Source organism: Neoarius graeffei, chromosome 4 (genome assembly GCF_027579695.1).
Source record: "Neoarius graeffei isolate fNeoGra1 chromosome 4, fNeoGra1.pri, whole genome shotgun sequence".
In the NCBI taxonomy this organism is placed as follows: Eukaryota; Metazoa; Chordata; class Actinopteri; order Siluriformes; family Ariidae; genus Neoarius; species Neoarius graeffei.
Genome location: NC_083572.1, coordinates 16914397 through 16932770, shown reverse-complemented (window position 1 = coordinate 16932770; position 18374 = coordinate 16914397). Strand labels below are relative to the sequence as shown.

At 44.1% G+C, this 18374-nt stretch overlaps 1 protein-coding gene across 4 annotated transcripts in view; it reads right to left on the bottom strand.

Annotated features, from left to right (window-relative positions):
* The window catches only part of LOC132884897 (E3 ubiquitin-protein ligase SMURF2-like), a 210884-nt gene that overhangs the window by 134473 nt on the left and 58037 nt on the right, over positions 1 to 18374 (bottom strand). The gene's annotated exons all lie outside the window — the stretch shown is intronic.

The window sequence follows — 18374 nt, the reverse complement described above, 5'->3', positions numbered from 1 at the left end:
ATTGATTATTTTCTTCAAAACGGCACACCCGGTCTTATTTTATTTCTTACACAGTAGGGGTGTTCATACGGCAACTTTTACTCCGGCGTAGCACCGGGGCTGCCCCAGTAGAGCATTCACACGGTACAAAGTTATACCGGTGTAGCCCCTGAAAGCTGCTTAAACCGGTGCAAATCTAACCCTGCTCGGGAGGTGGTTTAAGAAATTTACTCCGGAGTAAATGCTAGTTTGCGGGGCAGCACCGATATAAAATGGGACGTCTGAACGCTACAGGGGTAGACTCGCTACGCGTGACGAGAGTTGATTACATACGGGCATTGCATAATTTGCATCCTGGTATTTTGCGCTTCCAAAATGGCGAATATCAACAACAACAGAACTGCGTGTCTTCCAGTGTTGCCAGATTGGGCGGTTTTAAGTGCATTTTGGCGGATTTGAACATATTTTGGGCTGGAAAATGTCAGCAGTATCTGGCAACACTGGTGTCTTCATCCACGTTGTTTTCCCGGCGCTTGGTGATGCCATGACAACCGGGAAAAGGAAGTACATTTTCACGCATGCGCATATTTCATTTCCGCATTATTACTATCGTATAGCACGGTCGCAAAAACTGCCGTGTGAACGCAAGTGGGGCTGCACCGGTGCTAACATGCTTCTCTCTAGTTAGCAGGTTTGTGATGTGTGAACGCTCCACAAAATTTACACCGGTGTAAGATATATCGCAACAAAATACATCGGTGCAGCATCGATGCAAATATGTGCCGTGTGAACACCCCTAGTGTCCTGCCCTACACAATCTGGCTAACAAAAAAAAAAAAAAAAAAAAAAGCTGTCTGACATGAAGTAAAATAGCACCATGCTGACACTGATGGAACCTGGAAAAACCTGCCTTGATATGGCTTTTCAAAGAAACCAAACGGGGAATCATTCACAAACGTCATAATGCACTTCGTCTCTTCGTGAAGCACGTCTTTTGACAGAAGCTCAAAGGCATCAAAGACCAGGATGTAAATGGAGACAGAAGGTTAAATCCTCACGGCTAAGAGTTTGTTTACAGAGAAATGTTCCATTTATGTGACGGCAAACGGCAACTGACACACCTGAAACCGAGCTGATCTCTTCCACGATCTGGCACCTGAAGCTTTCTGGGAAAACGAGACGCTAATACCTTAATGGATGGAAACACTTGGAAGCGATTCAAATGCTAACAGTGTACGAGAGATTGGGGGGAAGACACCAGTGCTGGTTTTCCTTTTTATTTTATTTAGGCATTTTTGGGTAATGTATTTCTAAAACAGGCCATTTAATCCAGCCTGGGATACTGATCCTACTCTCTGTACAAAATTCTGTACTGAATTTCAATCCACAAATAAACCACTTGTTTAAAGGCTTAAATAGAATGCTTATTTTAAAAATTGGGCCTTGCATCTTGCTGAACAAGAATGAATTTATTCATCAAGGCATTTACAAAAGACACCGTGGTACTGATGAAACTCGATTTAGTTCAGAAAAAAAAAAAAAATTCGTATCCTACCAAAGCTGCGGGTTTGTGGAAATTTACATATGAATCAAAAATCACTCTCACTAATGTGACTCTTGATTACTAGGATTCAAATCATATAACTAGTGAGGGGTTACTGCAATTATACATACAGATTACATATACAACCCCGATTCCAAAAAAGTTGGGACAAAGTACAAATTGTAAATAAAAACGGAACGCAATGATGTGGAAGTTTCAAAATTCCATATTTTATTCAGAATAGAACATAGATGACATATCAAATGTTTAAACTGAGAAAATGTATCATTTAAAGAGAAAAATTAGGTGATTTTAAATTTCATGACAACAACACGTCTCAAAAAAGTTGGGACAAGGCCATGTTTCCCACTGTGAGACATCCCCTTTTCTCTTTACAACAGTCTGTAAACGTCTGGGGACTGAGGAGACAAGTTGCTCAAGTTTAGGGATAGGAATGTTAACCCATTCTTGTCGAATGTAGGATTCTAGTTGCTCAACTGTCTTAGGTCTTTTTTGTCGTATCTTCCGTTTTATGATGCGCCAAATGTTTTCTATGGGTGAAAGATCTGGACTGCAGGCTGGCCAGTTCAGTACCCGGACCCTTCTTCTACGCAGCCATGATGCTGTAATTGATGCAGTATGTGGTTTGGCATTGTCATGTTGGAAAATGCAAGGTCTTCCCTGAAAGAGACGTCGTCTGGATGGGAGCATATGTTGCTCTAGAACCTGGATATACCTTTCAGCACTGATGGTGTCTTTCCAGATGTGTAAGCTGCCCATGCCACACGCACTAATGCAACCCCATACCATCAGAGATGCAGGCTTCTGAACTGAGCGCCGATAACAACTCGGGTCGTCCTTCTCCTCTTTAGTCCGAATGATACGGCGTCCCTGATTTCCATAAAGAACTTCAAATTTTGATTCGTCTGACCACAGAACAGTTTTCCACTTTGCCACAGTCCATTTTAAATGAGCCTTGGCCCAGAGAAGACGTCTGCGCTTCTGGATCATGTTTAGATATGGCTTCTTCTTTGAACTATAGAGTTTTAGCTGGCAACGGCGGATGGCACGGTGAATTGTGTTCACAGATAATGTTCTCTGGAAATATTCCTGAGCCCATTTTGTGATTTCCAATACAGAAGCATGCCTGTATGTGATGCAGTGCCGTCTAAGGGCCCGAAGATCACGGGCACCCAGTATGGTTTTCCGGCCTTGACCCTTACGCACAGAGATTCTTCCAGATTCTCTGAATCTTTTGATGATATTATGCACTGTAGATGATGATATGTTCAAACTCTTTGCAATTTTACACTGTCGAACTCCTTTCTGATATTGCTCCACTATTTGTCGGCGCAGAATTAGGGGGATTGGTGATCCTCTTCCCATCTTTACTTCTGAGAGCCGCTGCCACTCCAAGATGCTCTTTTTATACCCAGTCATGTTAATGACCTATTGCCAATTGACCTAATGAGTTGCAATTTGGTCCTCCAGCTGTTCCTTTTTTGTACCTTTAACTTTTCCAGCCTCTTATTGCCCCTGTCCCAACTTTTTTGAGATGTGTTGCTGTCATGAAATTTCAAATGAGCCAATATTTGGCATGAAATTTCAAAATGTCTCACTTTCGACATTTGATATGTTGTCTATGTTCTATTGTGAATACAATATCAGTTTTTGAGATTTGTAAATTATTGCATTCCGTTTTTATTTACAATTTGTACTTTGTCCCAACTTTTTTGGAATCAGGGTTGTAATAATCACATGAACATTTCGTAAAACTCATATGTCACTTCATATTAAATGACTTGAATGAACGAACACAATTCAAAACAAACGAAGACAAACAAGGGCCTATAGGATGCACTCTCACTGTTTTGAGGTCTTTTTTGTTGTTGTTTTCAGTTCACTGCGAGTTTTGCCTTTTATGGAGTTTTGTAGGTGTGGAAAATTTTTTAAATTAGCTGTGCCTTAAAGTGCATATCCTGGACCAAATTTTTTTTTTTTTATATGAAAGAATGTCCCTTTACACACTCATCCAGAAGGGTAGTTTTGCACAAGGCCATCTGTCTACAGCAGAAAAAAAAATAAAATGCATCTGGAAAAATCCCAAGGGAGTCTGGAGCCAGATTCGTGACGTCACCTGCGGAAGCGCCAGCAGGCTGCGAGAGCTTTGCACGGTTTCAGTGCGCAGCCTGTGTAGACCAAGTTTAGCAGCTAGCGATTTTGTATTGAAATAATTGTCACCTGAGCGCAAGGTGGGAAATGATGAGTACTAATCCCATCAAGATTGGTGTTGCTACACCCTCCTACGATACATCTGTTAACCATTTTAATAATTACGTGATAACGTTGAAGAAATTTGCAGAAAACCACCAGGTCGTTTCCTCAAACAAACCAGTGCTGACGTAGGATTCAGAGGGAGGCGTCCCGCACGTGACGTCACGAAAATCAACGTTTCCCGGGAAATCCAAATGGCAAGTTTTTTCAGAGGCGGACCAATTCGCCTCAAATGGCTTGATTTCAACTGAATTTTTCTGGTATTGTGCAAGGTCAAAAAATTGCAGAGAATGCAGAATGTTCCAGATATTTGACCAAAGTTTAATATAAAATAGGAGAATTACATTGATCTTGCCCCTGAATTTACCCGCGATATGCACTTTAAATGTGCTTGTTAATTTACCAACATGTACACGGGAGTACGAAGAAAAATTGTTCAGCGTCACTGAAACTTGTAAAAACTGGGGGGACAATTAATAATGGACCTCATTTATCAATCGTTAAGTAAAGACACAGGATGGAAGGAGGTACTAAAACTGAATACTTCTCCCAACATGTTGGGGGGAAAATAAAAAAAAGTTTGTTACGAATCTACTTCATTTGCTTTTGTTCCTGACTTTCCACCCACAATTTTTTTTTTATAATTATTCTGATCCCGTTACTATCGAAACCAACGTGAACATGTAGACGGACTCGACCCTGTTCTGATCAACCGTATCACGTTTGCGCGGATGTAATTTTCAAAAAGTGAACGCACAGGAAAAAAATCAGATTTAAACAAATAACTCGTGTCTGAACATAGCCGAAGTCACGCTTAAAGAGGCAGGTCTTGCAAGATCACTTCGAAGATTAAAACCTTTGTAAGCTAAGGTGTTACACAAGACGCTGTGTAACCTGAAGCTCTTTAAATCAACAATGGGATTTGGTATCTATGGAACAAGCCCCCTCGGCAGAAGAGATTAAGTGAAATCTGAAGAGCGCGAGGGATTTTTAATGCCGGATCATTTGTGGTCAAGAACAGACAGACAATCTGGTGCTTAATAATCTTAGTCATACTGTTATACTATCTACATTTAACAGTTATTCCACAAAATCAAATCGTACGTGAGCTGACAGCCGACGTGGCGCGTAGTGCCGAGTTGGCTATGGAGCACTTGCATGTGACGTCACAGCCGATCCAGATTGTGACAGATGCCATCTTGTCGGTCAAACGCCATATTTCCGCCTTCTACTTCTACTTCTACCTTTTCTTCTGGAAAACCCTACTATATACAATTCTACTACAACGGCTGCGGCTACAAGCTCTCCCTACCTGTGCACGTTTATGTTTTTTGTGTGTATTTTTGCGTGTTGTTCGTCTGTACCGGACTTCAATATCCACTATAACCGTATGGACTTACTGGACATTGGTTTCCAGCAGAAAATGACGGTTTGTAGCGATTTCCATCGCATGCACAACATTCCAGACGAGATAGCGAGACCAGCGGGGTCTCCGTGGATTGTTATCAGAAGCAAAGCGAAGGAGGCGGCGTCGGGAGAGGAAGCAAAAGCGAGGCTGCAGGCAGAGCCGGCCTGTTGACTAAGCTCAGAAAACAGCCACTCAAATCTCCACTGCCAAGCCTCTACCTCTCCAACGCCAGATCCATGTAACCAAGACGGACGATTTGGAATTACAGCTGGAATTACCTTATTCTATTCTATAATCGGCTGGTCAGTGCTACACTCAATACTTAAGTGACTTACCCATCCAATGAGGATTATTTTCTTGTTTACAAGATGCCACATCTGAGTCACTGACAAATCCTGAATTTCTGTAACGATAACTGTCCAGAGATTTATAAGCACGCAGTGCTTCACCACTGAATAGCGAGGGAAAGTTAATGAGGTAATTATACACGTCTGGGTATTCCGCTGGCAGTTCAATATCCACTGACACGGTCGTGAAAACTCCGTCCGGTAAGCCATAAGGGTCACTAATCTGTAGATCGTTTATTTTAGACATACATCTAGTTATCTGTTCATTAGAAAAATGAGCCGTGTAGTCCGTCGGTTGAAATTGATCCATTCTGTACACGAGTGCAGCAGTATTCAGCGGTGTTTTTTACCGACAAGATGGCGGCTGTGTACTTTCCGGTCACGTGACTGCAAGATCTCTATAAGCCACGTACAACAAGATTGAGTGGAATAACTGTTTTATTATATCCACAGTCGCTGGATTTTAAGAAACGGAGCTTTTTTTTGTTGTTGTAAATTTGATAATTTTATGCAAAATGTCCAACAAAATCATTCCCTCTTAGGCGGGCTTCTTAAAAACCTATCGATGGCTGCATGAATTGACTTTAGTGTTGTTCTTTTTTGTCGAAAGTGCCATCTTGCTGTCGAGCAGAGGTATAGAAAAGCTTTAGACATTGATTTAATTCTTCCTTGGATATTTCAGTTATGTAACTTTCAAACTTCTTTAAGCTTTTGAACCAGCCTAAAAAATTATTAAATTTTAATGCTTAAAGATGAACGTAAATAAACCAGCAAAATGACTGCAGCAATTTGTGAAAATGCTATAATAATAATTTATTGAAAAATTATATACAGTGCTGAGCGTAAATGAGTACACCTCATTTGAAAAGTAACATTTTGAACAATATCTCAATGAACACAAGCAATTTCCAAAATGTTGACGAGACAAAGTTTAATATAACATCTGTTTAACTTATAACATGAAAGTAAGGTTAATAATATAACTTGGATTACACACTCAAATTAGGGTGGTGCAAAAATGAGTACACCCCACAACAAAAACTACTCCATCTAGTACTTTGTATGACCTCCATGATTTTTAATGACAGCACCAAGTCTTCTAGGCATGGAATGAACAAGTTGGCGACATTTTGCAACATCAATCTTTTTCCATTCTTCAACAACGACCTCTTTTAGTGACTGGATGCTGGATGGAGAGTGATGCTCAACTGGTCTCTTCAGAATTCCCCATAGAAAATAATTTCTTTACACCACAAAGATGAAGGCTACAAGATCATCAGCAAAGCTTTACTTATCAGTCAGAATACTGTAGCAAAAGTGGTACAAAAATTGAAGAAAGATGGAACTGCAACCATCTCACAGAGACGTCCAGGTCATCCACGGAAGTTTACACCTCGACAGGAGCGTCTTCTGATGAGAAGGGTTGGAGAAAATCAGCATGCGAGTTCACTGCAGTTATCTAAAGAAGTAGAAAGCCAAACTGGGGTGACTATTTCCTGTGACACAATACGGCGTACACTGCAGAGGAATGGCATGCATGGACGCCGTCCACGAAAGAAGCCTCTCCTAAAGCCCAGGCACAAAAAAAGCCCGCCTAGAGTTTGCCAGGGCCCATGCTGACAAAGATGAAGACTACTGGGACTCTATACTCTGGAGTGATGAGACCGAGATAAATGTTTTTGGAACTGATGGCTTCAAAACTGTATGGCATCGCAAAGGTGAGGAATACAAAGAAAAATGTATGGTGCCTCCAGTGAAACATGGTGGTGGCAGTGTCCTTATGTGGGGCTGCATGAGTGCTGCTGGTGTCGGGGAGCTGCATTTCATTGATGGCATCATGAATTCACAGATGTATTGCTCTATACTGAAAGACAAGATGCTACCATCACTCCGTACCCTTGGTCGTCGTGCACTTTTCCAACATGGCTAAACACACATCTAAGGCCACTGTTGGATTTCTGAAGAAGAACAGGGTGAAAGTGATTCAGTGGCCAAGTAAGTATGTCTCCTGATCTGAACCCAATCGAACACCGATGGGGAATTCTGAAGAGACAAGTTGAGCATCACTCTCCATCCAGCATCCAGTCACTAAAAGAGGTCGTTGTTGAAGAATGGAAAAAGATTGATGTTGCAAAATGTCGCCAACTTGTTCATTCCATGCCTAGAAGACTTGGTGCTGTCATTAAAAATCATGGAGGCCATACAAAGTACTAGATGGAGTAGTTTTTGTTGTGGGGTGCACTCATTTTTGCACCACCCTAATTTCAGTAAAACTGAAAAGTTTATATTATTAACTTTACTTTCCCGTTATAAGTTAAACAGACGTTATATTAAACTTTGTCTTGTCAACGTTTTGGAAATTGCTTGTGTTCATTGAGATATTGTTTAAAATGTTACTTTTCAAACGGGGTGCACTCATTTACGCTCAGCACTGTATGTTCTTACCATCAAATACGTTCATATTTTGTTGCGCTTTTTTTGGGGGGGGGGGGGGGGGGGGGGGGGTTCAAGTAGAGTTTTTAATTTCGTCCGTGGCTGGGTCAGCAACACGCGCCACCGTTTTGTTTTTCTCTACTCATGGTATATGAGCTGATATCCTAGTAGTAGAGTAGCCAATCAATCAGAGCATGCAAGTGCTCATATTCAGTGAATGTGGATAGAATAATAGGCTTTATATCTATAGAAGAAGAAGAAGAAGAAGAGTAGCTGAACATTTTTACTATGGGTTATTATATAATCTTAAATTATTTGCTTCTGAAAGCTGCACTGAAAACGCAATTCCACATTATATACTTTTATATGAGGAAAAAAGTATGTGGTTTTATGTTGAGATGCATCGATACGGAGACTGGGATCAGATATCAGTCCGATACCGTGCTTGTTTACTCGTACTTGTAAAAAAAAAAAAAAAAAGTTCAATACTACATGACGCAAGCCCAGTCGATGTTGTTGTGCCGATGAACAGACGACACCAAACGACACACCTGGGTGCATTTCACCATTAGGTGGGGTTTACATTAGACCGTATCAGCGGATCATCAGATTAACGTTTTTAAAAACGATTAGCGTGCACACAGCAACGCCAATACACAATTCGCGTGCACACAGCAACGCCAATACACGGATACGCTAATCACATGACTAATTCGGCACGCAAGTTGAAATGTGTCAGTGCGGCTCATCGTTTCCTCCTCAGTGGCTGCGCTCCAAATCACTCCGCCCTGAACAGCGAGTGCCCTCTGGAGGGTGCGCACTCCGGCCCTGCGCAGCTCACAGAGCGCGCGAGTGAAGCGCACGAGCAGTGATTCGGGACTGAGCCGCTGTGCGCATATCACTTACCACTTGCAAGTGGAAGGATGGCAAACCTAAAGACCATCATAACTACACAATGGGCAGTATTTGCATCAATATTTTCATACTTTTATACTCTTTAATGAAAGGTGATACAAGGCGGAAGTCCGCGCCGTTTTTCAGCAGTCACGTCACATGACCAACGCCAGCGAATCAGGAAGGTGGATGTCACAGTGACGTCGTCCAATGACGACGCCAGCTAGAGCTCAGCACAGCGTATCCGCGTATTCTCAATGTTTACACAGCACCGGACCAGACACGATCTGGATTGAATACGTGGACCCTGGCGGATTCCCGTTTCCCGGCGTTTCCAGGCATTTTAATGTAAACGGACAGTGCATCCGCGAAGAAAACGAGACAGATACGGTCTAATGTAAACTTGGCCTTAGCCTCATGATAGCAATCAAAGCAAAGGAGACTACAATCTGTCCTTCAGCAAAATACCAAACAAAGGAACTACACCATCTTCCATTGAGGAATTCGCTGCTCGCTGCACACTGCAGCAAGAAAGATCTCCGGATGATCATCCGTAATGTGCCACTGACGAGGAGGAATTCAGAAACAATAGTGAGAGAGCTCTTCATTTACAATTAGCTAACTTTATACAAGAACAAGAAGCCTTTATTCAAGCACAGTGAAAATCGTCCTCTGCATTTAACCAATCTGAAGCAAGGAACACACACACGCACATACAAGTGAGCAGTGAGCGCGCGCACACACCCAGAGCAGTGGGCAGCTACGCTACAGTGCCCAGGGAACAGCTGGAGGTGAGGTGCCTTGCTCAAGGGCACTTCAGCCCAACCTTCAGGCCATGGCTGCCCCATGTTAACCTAACCGCACGTCTTTGAACTGTGGGGGAAACTGGAGCAGCCGGAAGAAACCCACGCCATGCAAACTCCACCCCCGTCGGCCATTGAGCTCGAACCCAGAACCATTCTTGCTGTGAGGAGACAGTGCTAACCACTACACCACCGTGGCGCCCCATAAAGTAGGAGCCTTTGCTTATATAATTTATTTTGGAAAATAAATTGTGCCAAAACTGTGTTGTGGGAAAAGTTCTGACTTTGAACCAGATCCGTGCCACCTTTGGGCCTGATGTTAAACATAAAATTTGGATTTTAGATCTAACGAGGTTCTTTGTTCAAAACTCAGTTTTAGTGCAGATACATAAAATGGATCAATCCCAGTATTGGGATACTGCAAAAAGACACCAGGCCGGATCTGCTTTATGGATCCGGAGCAGATATGGTGCTACGTTTGACCCTAATCTGGCACTGTTTAGGCTACTTTTGTTGTGCGGAACATTTTGTCCAGAATAAGACAGAAAGCAGTCAGTCAGTCAGTCATTTTGCAGACTTCTGAACGGAACTAATGACATTTTGAATTTGATTTGTCCAATGTGGTGAGAATTGAACATCACAAATCTAAGTAGGGCGGCACGGCACAGCAAGCACAGCAAGAAGGTCTGGGTTCGAGCCCCGTGGCCGGCGAGGGCCTTTCTGTGCGGAGTTTGCATGTTCTCCCCGTGTCCACGTGGGTTTCCTCCGGGTGCTCCGGTTTCCCCCACAGTCCAAAGACATGCAGGTTAGGTTAACTGGTGACTCTAAATTGACCGTAAGTGTGAATGCGAGTGTGAACGGTTGTCTGTGTCTATTGGCCCTTTTCCGCTACCCTTTTTCAGCTCACTTCAGCCCGACACGGCTCGCGTTTCGACTACCTCAGAGCAGCACGACTCGGCTCGCTTCAGCCCTACTGAGCACCCAAAACTCGCACGGTTTTGGAGTGGGGCTGAAGCGAGCCAAACCGGGCCGAGTGGGGCTAGGGGCGTGAGCAGACACTCCCCTGTGCACTGATTGGTGAGGAGGAGTGTCCTCACATGCCCACACACGCCCCGCGAGCACGCTGGGATCTGTAAACACCGTAAACCCGGAAGGAGAAGAATTACGAATTACGAGAATTTCTGAAGCCTTATGCGCCTCGCCTCATCTATACGCTCTTGCCAGTATCTGTCCGCGTTGTCAGTGACAACAAGCCACAGCACCAAGACCAGCAACACTAACGACTCCATGTTTATTGTTTACTATCCGGGTCGTGAGACTACCGCTTAAAAGGTCACTGATGTCACTGTTTGCGCCGCCTAACGATGTCACGTGACGTCCACCCACTTTCGCTAACTCCACCCAATGTGTCCACCCACTTCCAGCCAGCATGGTTCAGCGCGGTTGTAGTCGAAATGCAACTCCGACAGCCCCGCTCAGCTCGACTCAGCACGGCACGGCTCAGCCCGACTCAGCTGCATTGGTAGTGGAAAAGCGGCATATGTGTCAGCCCTGTGATGACCTGCCGACTTGTCCAGGGTGTACCCCGCCTTTCACCCGTAGTCAGCTGGGATAGGCTCCAGCTTGCCTGCGACCCTGTAGAACAGGATAAAGCGGCTACAGATAATGAGATGAGATGAGAAATCTAATTAGCCATATAATTATCATAGCTCTATATTGTCAGAAGCACATATTTAGACTGTGTTGGAAGCCAGATAATCTCTCTCTCACACACACACACACGATCAACACCGCGTTTCCGGGTAATAACGGCTGGAAATGAGCCCTTCACCTCTCTGGCTGTTCTCTCTGTTTAGACTCCGGGAGTGCCTCATTCACAGCATTGTTCTGTTCCCCCCCCAACCAACACACACACACACATTACACTTGTGCAAAAACACACATACACACTCCTTCTCACACACACACGGAGTCAGGAGGCCGTCATCGTCTGACGCCGTCTCTTATCGGCACTGAACTTCCTGTCACCGACCATAACGCGCTTTCCTTCCACCCTGCTCACACACGCCATTGCAGATGAAAAATATTTCACATGCTAATGATGTCATAAAGTGAGGACCGGCGGGGCTCTTTGTCCCTCTGGACTTGGACACACCCAGCAGAGTCACAACATAGACATACTGATCTGATATTAACGTGTGTGTTATGACCTGCGTGTGTGTTTAGGAATCCGTGTCTGCTTCTGTTCTGCGACGTGATTTGGCTGCGTGCGTGTAGTGAGGAATGCAAGTCAGACAGAAGGAGAGACAGTCAGTCAGAAAGATAGTGTGCGATAAGACATCTGAAGGAGGAGATGTTATCTGTCGGATGAGACCGACAGCACAGACGTAAGAAAGACTCCTCCGTCCTTACTGACAGAACATCACAGTTCCTCAGAACTGCAACATTCCCAAACAGCAGTGTGGCTTAAAGCGCCGTCTCATCTGCTGGGAACACGAGCGGCCTGAAATTTCAATCACAGCCCATACGGAGACGATGAATCATCCCCCCATCTGGCCTGGGATCAGCTGGAGGAATGCAGGAAGACGGGAGCGTCAAGAGACGGAGGACAGGAACAAGGGAAAGGGGGGGAGAGGGGGGAGGGTTTGGGAAACGGGCGAGAGGGAGAACGAGAGAGTCAAAGATGGAGAGGTGGACGGAGAGAGGAAAAGGAAGGGAGAGAGAGATAAAGGTTTAAAAATAAGAGCGATACAAAAATAGACCGAGACAGACAGTCTGACGCAGTAACGCCCGATCAAAAGCTCATCAGTTCATACACAAATGAGACGACTGCAGGTGTGCAGGGTTAACGTGGTGTGTAGAACCCTGCTCTTTAACTGTTAGGGCTGACTTCACATGAGGCGTGTGGGTTGGTTTTTCTTTTTTTCTCCCCTCTCTTCAACTGCCAGCACGTGTTTTACATGTAATCCTATGGGAAGCAGCCGCAAGGCAGGTGGAAAATGACCGTTTTTAAAAAGCAATGCCGTCTGTGTCTTTTATGGCAGGGTACTCGAACGCTTATTTGCAAGAACATGTTGTAATTAGGGATGGCGAAAACTAAAAAAAAATCTTGACCGACCACCGAGCCTCATTAGCCGGTTAAAATCAGTTAACCTATGAGTTTAAACAGGGATGCAAACGGCGCGCCTTTTTCACGGCTGAATCGTGCAGATCCGATTTTTTTTTTTTTTTTTTTAGTGGGGGCGTTGGAGTGTCTGAATAATTTCATCAGAGTAAATTCTGTATTAAAATTACTACATGGGGGCGTCGTGGCTCAGGTGGTTGAGGCGCCATGCCGTGAATGCGGGCGACCCGGGTTCGATTCCGGCCCGAGGTCATTTCCCGATCCCTTCCCGTCTCTCTCTCTCCCGCTCATTTCCTGTCTCTACACTGTCCTATCTAATGGAGGTGCAAAAAGCCCAAAAAAATATCTTTAAAAAAAAAAAATTACTACATAAGCAAATGCCGTTACAGTCCGTGAAAAAGTCGGCATCTGCGCCTTTAGTTTGTGTGGAGAGATCTGATCTGCAATAACGGGCATTGTTGGCTACAGACCGAAACATACTTTCAGAATGCACTGGCCAAGGCAGGACTAAACTCGATATGCCTTCTAATAATAATTTAAAAAAAAAAAAAAAAACAGAATAGTAATTTGTAAGCTAAAAAGCCTGTGTCTACACTTTTTCTTTCGCTGAGTGGCAGCCAATGTTGCCAGATATTGCTGACGTTTTCCAGCCCAAAATATGTTCAAAATCCACTTAAAACTGCTCAAATGGGCGGGAAACCGCCCAATCTGGCAACACTGGTGGCAGCTGTGTTCAACTGGGGCGGGACATGACTGAATGGGTGTTTCTGATTTGTCAGCTGTCTTTAACTGCGGCGGGACATGACTGAATGGGTGTTTCTGATTTGTCAGCTGTCTTTAACTGGGGTGGGACATGACTGAATGGGTGTTTCTGATTTGTCAGCTGTCGTCCTTACACTGCATGGCATGCCCCAAGTGTTTACAACACAGAATTCCAGGTTCTCCTCTCCAAAATCGGCAGCTTCAAAACGATTGATTTTTTTTTTTTTCACCGACAACCAAAAAATAAATTAACCGGTTAACGTTGATTCGGTCAACCACCAGTCAAATGGTCATCGGTTAACATCCCTAGTTCTAATAAGCATCTCAATTTTTGGATAAAGTCTGGAATATGCTGCTATATTTTTGTTCGTGACTGAGGATTTCCAAAAGCTTCTACCTCCTGACCAATCAGGTCACACGTTAAGGGGAAATCGAGAGAAAAAACAAAAACAACATGGAGAACAGATTGTCGGTTTAAAAAAAAATTTTTTTTTTAAATTAAATAATAAAGCAGGCGGCACGGTGGTGTAGTGCCCCCCAGCCCTTCTGCCCCCCCATCACTTGAACCGGCCCTATGAGGCAATCCCCAAAAGTGGTCATGGCCTATTTTTTAAAATTGCTTTTTGGCGAATAACAACATGTCTGCATCTTGTATTTTGTTGATTTTATCACTTAAAATTGATATTTAGTTATAAAATGAACTATTCATATTTTCCGAATTTTCGTCATATGCTCGCGATCAAGCAGTGACAGGCAGCGCACGCGCAGAGAACTGTCAGTGTTCAGGACAGCAAAATGGCTAGCGGTAAGTGAAAAGCTGACAGAGAGTGCAGAGTTTTTAAAGAACAGTGGACCACCGATTATTTTTTCGTTCAGTGTAAGGACCGTGCAGTTTATCTTGTATGTAAAGAAAGTGTGTCGGTTTTCAAAGAATATAATCTGCGTCGTCACTACGAAACCCGCCACAAAGAGTATGCTAGTTTGCGAGGGCAAACAAGAGAAGACAGGATTCGGAGGATGAAATGCGGACTGGCTGCACAACAGAATGTATTCCTTCGCCAAACCCAGATCAACCAGGCTGCTGTCCGAGCTAGCTATAAGGTAGCTCACCTACTAGCTACCCATGGAAAGCCGTTTACTGATGGGGACTTTGTTAAAGTATGCATGCTTGCTGTGGCCGAGGAGGCGTGTCCCGACAAGAAGGATGCGCTCAACGCGGTGAGTCTCTCCGCACCTACTATGACCAGGCGAACCGAAGATTTGGGGGACAACGTGTACGACCAGCTGAATGAGAAAGTGTCAGAATTCGAGTTTTTTGCTTTGGCCATGGATGAGAGCAATGACGTGCAGGACACAGCACAACTGCTGTGATCTATTGCTCATATTATTATAATTTCACTGTTTTTTAAAATGTATTTATTTTATAGGCCTATTTATTTGACCTTTATTAAGTGCTGCATACAATTATTATTTACATTATTAATAATATCAACAGGCCTACCTACAATTTATAATTTTCCACTCCCCTTTGCCAGTGTCAATCACCTCAACTAGGCAGATGTTTCTTACCTTGACAGCTTTGATGTTATTTTTATTAGAAAACAAATAAATGGAATATCTGTGGTATTTCAAATTAAAACAAAGTGTGAAGACTCGATTACTACTTTTGCAAAGCACTAGTAAAGATAAACAAATATGTGCCAGGAATCAAGTGTTGATATAATAGTGTGGATATAGTAGTGTGGATGGCTGTGCCAGGCTAGTAATCTGTACTACACAATGAGGCCTGCTGGTGGTCATATTTGTCTGGGTCATACAATTCTATATGTTATATAGCTGACCCGACCCCGGCCCCCCATCACAGTCAGGAACGACAATGTGGCCTCCAGAGAAAAAAAGTTTGGTGACCCCTGTTCTAGACTGTCCATGAAATAAGATTTTCTAAGTTTTCTGTTCGGCGGCACGGTGGTGTAGTGGTTAGCGCTGTCGCCTCACAGCAAGAAGGTCCGGGTTCGAGCCCCGTGGCCGGCGAGGGCCTTTCTGTGCGGAGTTTGCATGTTCTCCCCGTGTCCGCGTGGGTTTCCTCCGGGTGCTCCGGTTTCCCCCACAGTCCAAAGACATGCAGGTTAGGTTAACTGGTGACTCTAAATTGACCGTAGGTGTGAATGAGAGTGTGAATGGTTGTCTGTGTCTATTGCCGCTTTTCCACTACAAACGCGGCTGAGTTGGGCTGAGCCGTGCCGTGCCGAGTCGAGTCGGGCTGAGCGGGGCTGTTGGAGTTGCATTTCGACTACAACCGCGCTGAACCGTGCTAGCTGGAAGTGGGTGGACACATTGGGTGGAGTTAGCGAAAGTGGGTGGACGTCACGTGATGTCATTAAGCAGCGCAAACAGTGACATCAGTGATCTTTTAAGCGGTAGTCTCACGACCCGAATAGTAAACAATAAACATGGAGGACATGGAGTCGTTAGTGTTGCTGGTCTTGGTGCTGTGGCTTGTTGTCCCCGACAACGCGGACAGATACTGGCAAGAGCGTATAGATGAGGCGAGGCGCATAAGGCTTCAGAAATTCTCGTAATTCGGAATTCTTCTTCTTCCGGGTTTGCGGTGTTTACAGATCCCAGCGTGCTCGCGGGGCGTGTGTGGGCATGTGAGGACACTCCTCCTCACCAATCAGTGCACAGGGGAGTGTCTGCTCACGCCCCTAGCCCCACTCGGCTCGGTTTGGCTCGCTTCAGCCCCACTCCAAAACCGTGCGAGTTTTAGGGGCTAAGCAGGGCTGAAGCGAGCTGAGTCGTGCTGGTTTTTGGTAGTCGAAACGCGAGCCGTGTCGGGCTGAAGTGAGCTGAAGCGAGCTGAAAAAGGGTAGTGGAAAAGGGCCATAAGTGTCAGCCCTGTGATGACCTGGCGACTTGTCCAGGGTGTACCCCGCCTTTCGCCCGTAGTCAGCTGGGATAGGCTCCAGCTTGCCTGCGACCCTGTAGAACAGGATAAAGCAGCTAGAGATAATGAGATGAGATGAGATTAATACAGACAAATTACATCACCATGCACCAGTCATTTCATACAGTTTTGGCAGGATGACACTTTTCATACTTTGAATGAACATTTCATTCGTGTTCTGCAAAAATAAAAGTTTCAGAAATTTCAAAATCAATAACTGCCCCAAGAATTCCATTACAAAGTGTTTAGTTTTTTTTACTCGGTTGTACGTTGTTGTTGTTTTTGGTACGCGTGTGGGTGGATGTGTACAGACACACCCCCAGTCCTGGATTACTACTTATTTAAAGCTGTAATGCCTTTCAGATTTTTCACATTTAGGTGTAGGTATCATGCCGCCATCTTGTGTCAGAACTACAATTCCCAGTCCACTTCCGTGTGACCTACGTCACGCGTGGGCGGGATCATCTACGTCATCATACAAGGAAACATAAAACAATGGGACAACGCTTCCATCTTCGTCTCTCACGGCTGGCTCCCGATGGATCTGGACGTATAAAGAGGCGCTCTCCACCCCAAAAAGACGTCTTCTTTCTTGCAAGATCCATCACTCAGCGCGATTTTGCTTCTTACCCTTGGCAAAGGTAAACTCTAGAGTCGCGCGATCTCTAAACTCAGCCTGAGTTACAACCGGTTTACTTGCATTAGAAGTGACGTCACGACTGCAGCCCAGGCAGTCAGAAGTTAAGAAGCGATTGAATCCTTTTTAACTCAAAAGCGTTGTGCATCTGATTCTGATCAGAGACTTTTCCTCACGAACGCTGAGATTCGGACCAAGAACCCTCTGCTTTTCACGGGAACCACCCAAGTGCTCCGCTGGACCCGGAAGTTTTCTCCGCCTCCATCACGAGCGGCTCACGTGCTCCCACGGCGAGGCCCGAGACTACACCGGCGAATAGTTCTTCATATCTTGCTAAAGGCAGGATTAAGTAAGATTTTGGCATTTGGGCATAATTAGGATAGTCTTAGGAATTTGCTTTTATTTGAAATAGTGTGAATTTAAACCCAGGTTTATTGTTACACTGTTGAACACGCAGCGTGTTGATTTATTTTGGTTCTATGTTCTCTCAATTGTTTAATAGATAGGCTGCGCATGCTTCTCTCTTTTATTCTTTACTACTAACATATAGTTCTCATTATTATACATCTTGATGTCATTAAGATTTCAGTGGATTCAGTATGGTTGAGCTAGTGGGTCAGCTACAGCTTTGCTTTTGTCTGCTTAGCAACACAAAGCTAATCAAGGCCTACCATGTGCTCAGCAAGCCATCAGGCCTAACAAACACACTTTAGCTAGGCTATAGGGCCTTTCACAAACACATACTAGCAACACAAGGCTAATCTAGGCCTCCACCACGTGTAGTTAGCTACACGAGGCTAAACACAGAGCTAATCCTTTGTTCTGTTTAGATAACATTCTTTTGTTTAGCTACCAACAAGCTAGGCCTCCACCACGTGTAGTTAGCTACACGAGGCTAAACACATGGTCAAGTCCTTCACACTCCCCCTCTCTCTCTCTCTCTCTCACACACACACACACACACACTTCACTGCTTGTATATATTGATTTATCTTTTTATCTTTGTATAATAAATTCATTTATTAAACAAACTGTGTTTATTTGTGTGAACAACATCTGAAGTCCCCAATTTTCTCAAAGAATTCAAAAAGGGTGCAAATGTTATATAATATGGTAAGTGATCTTAATAATTTGGAAATGTACCATAATTTAGCTGTTTGGTAATTTATTATTAAGCACCAGGATTAATGGTATGATTCACTAAATGATTCCCTAAATGATTCATT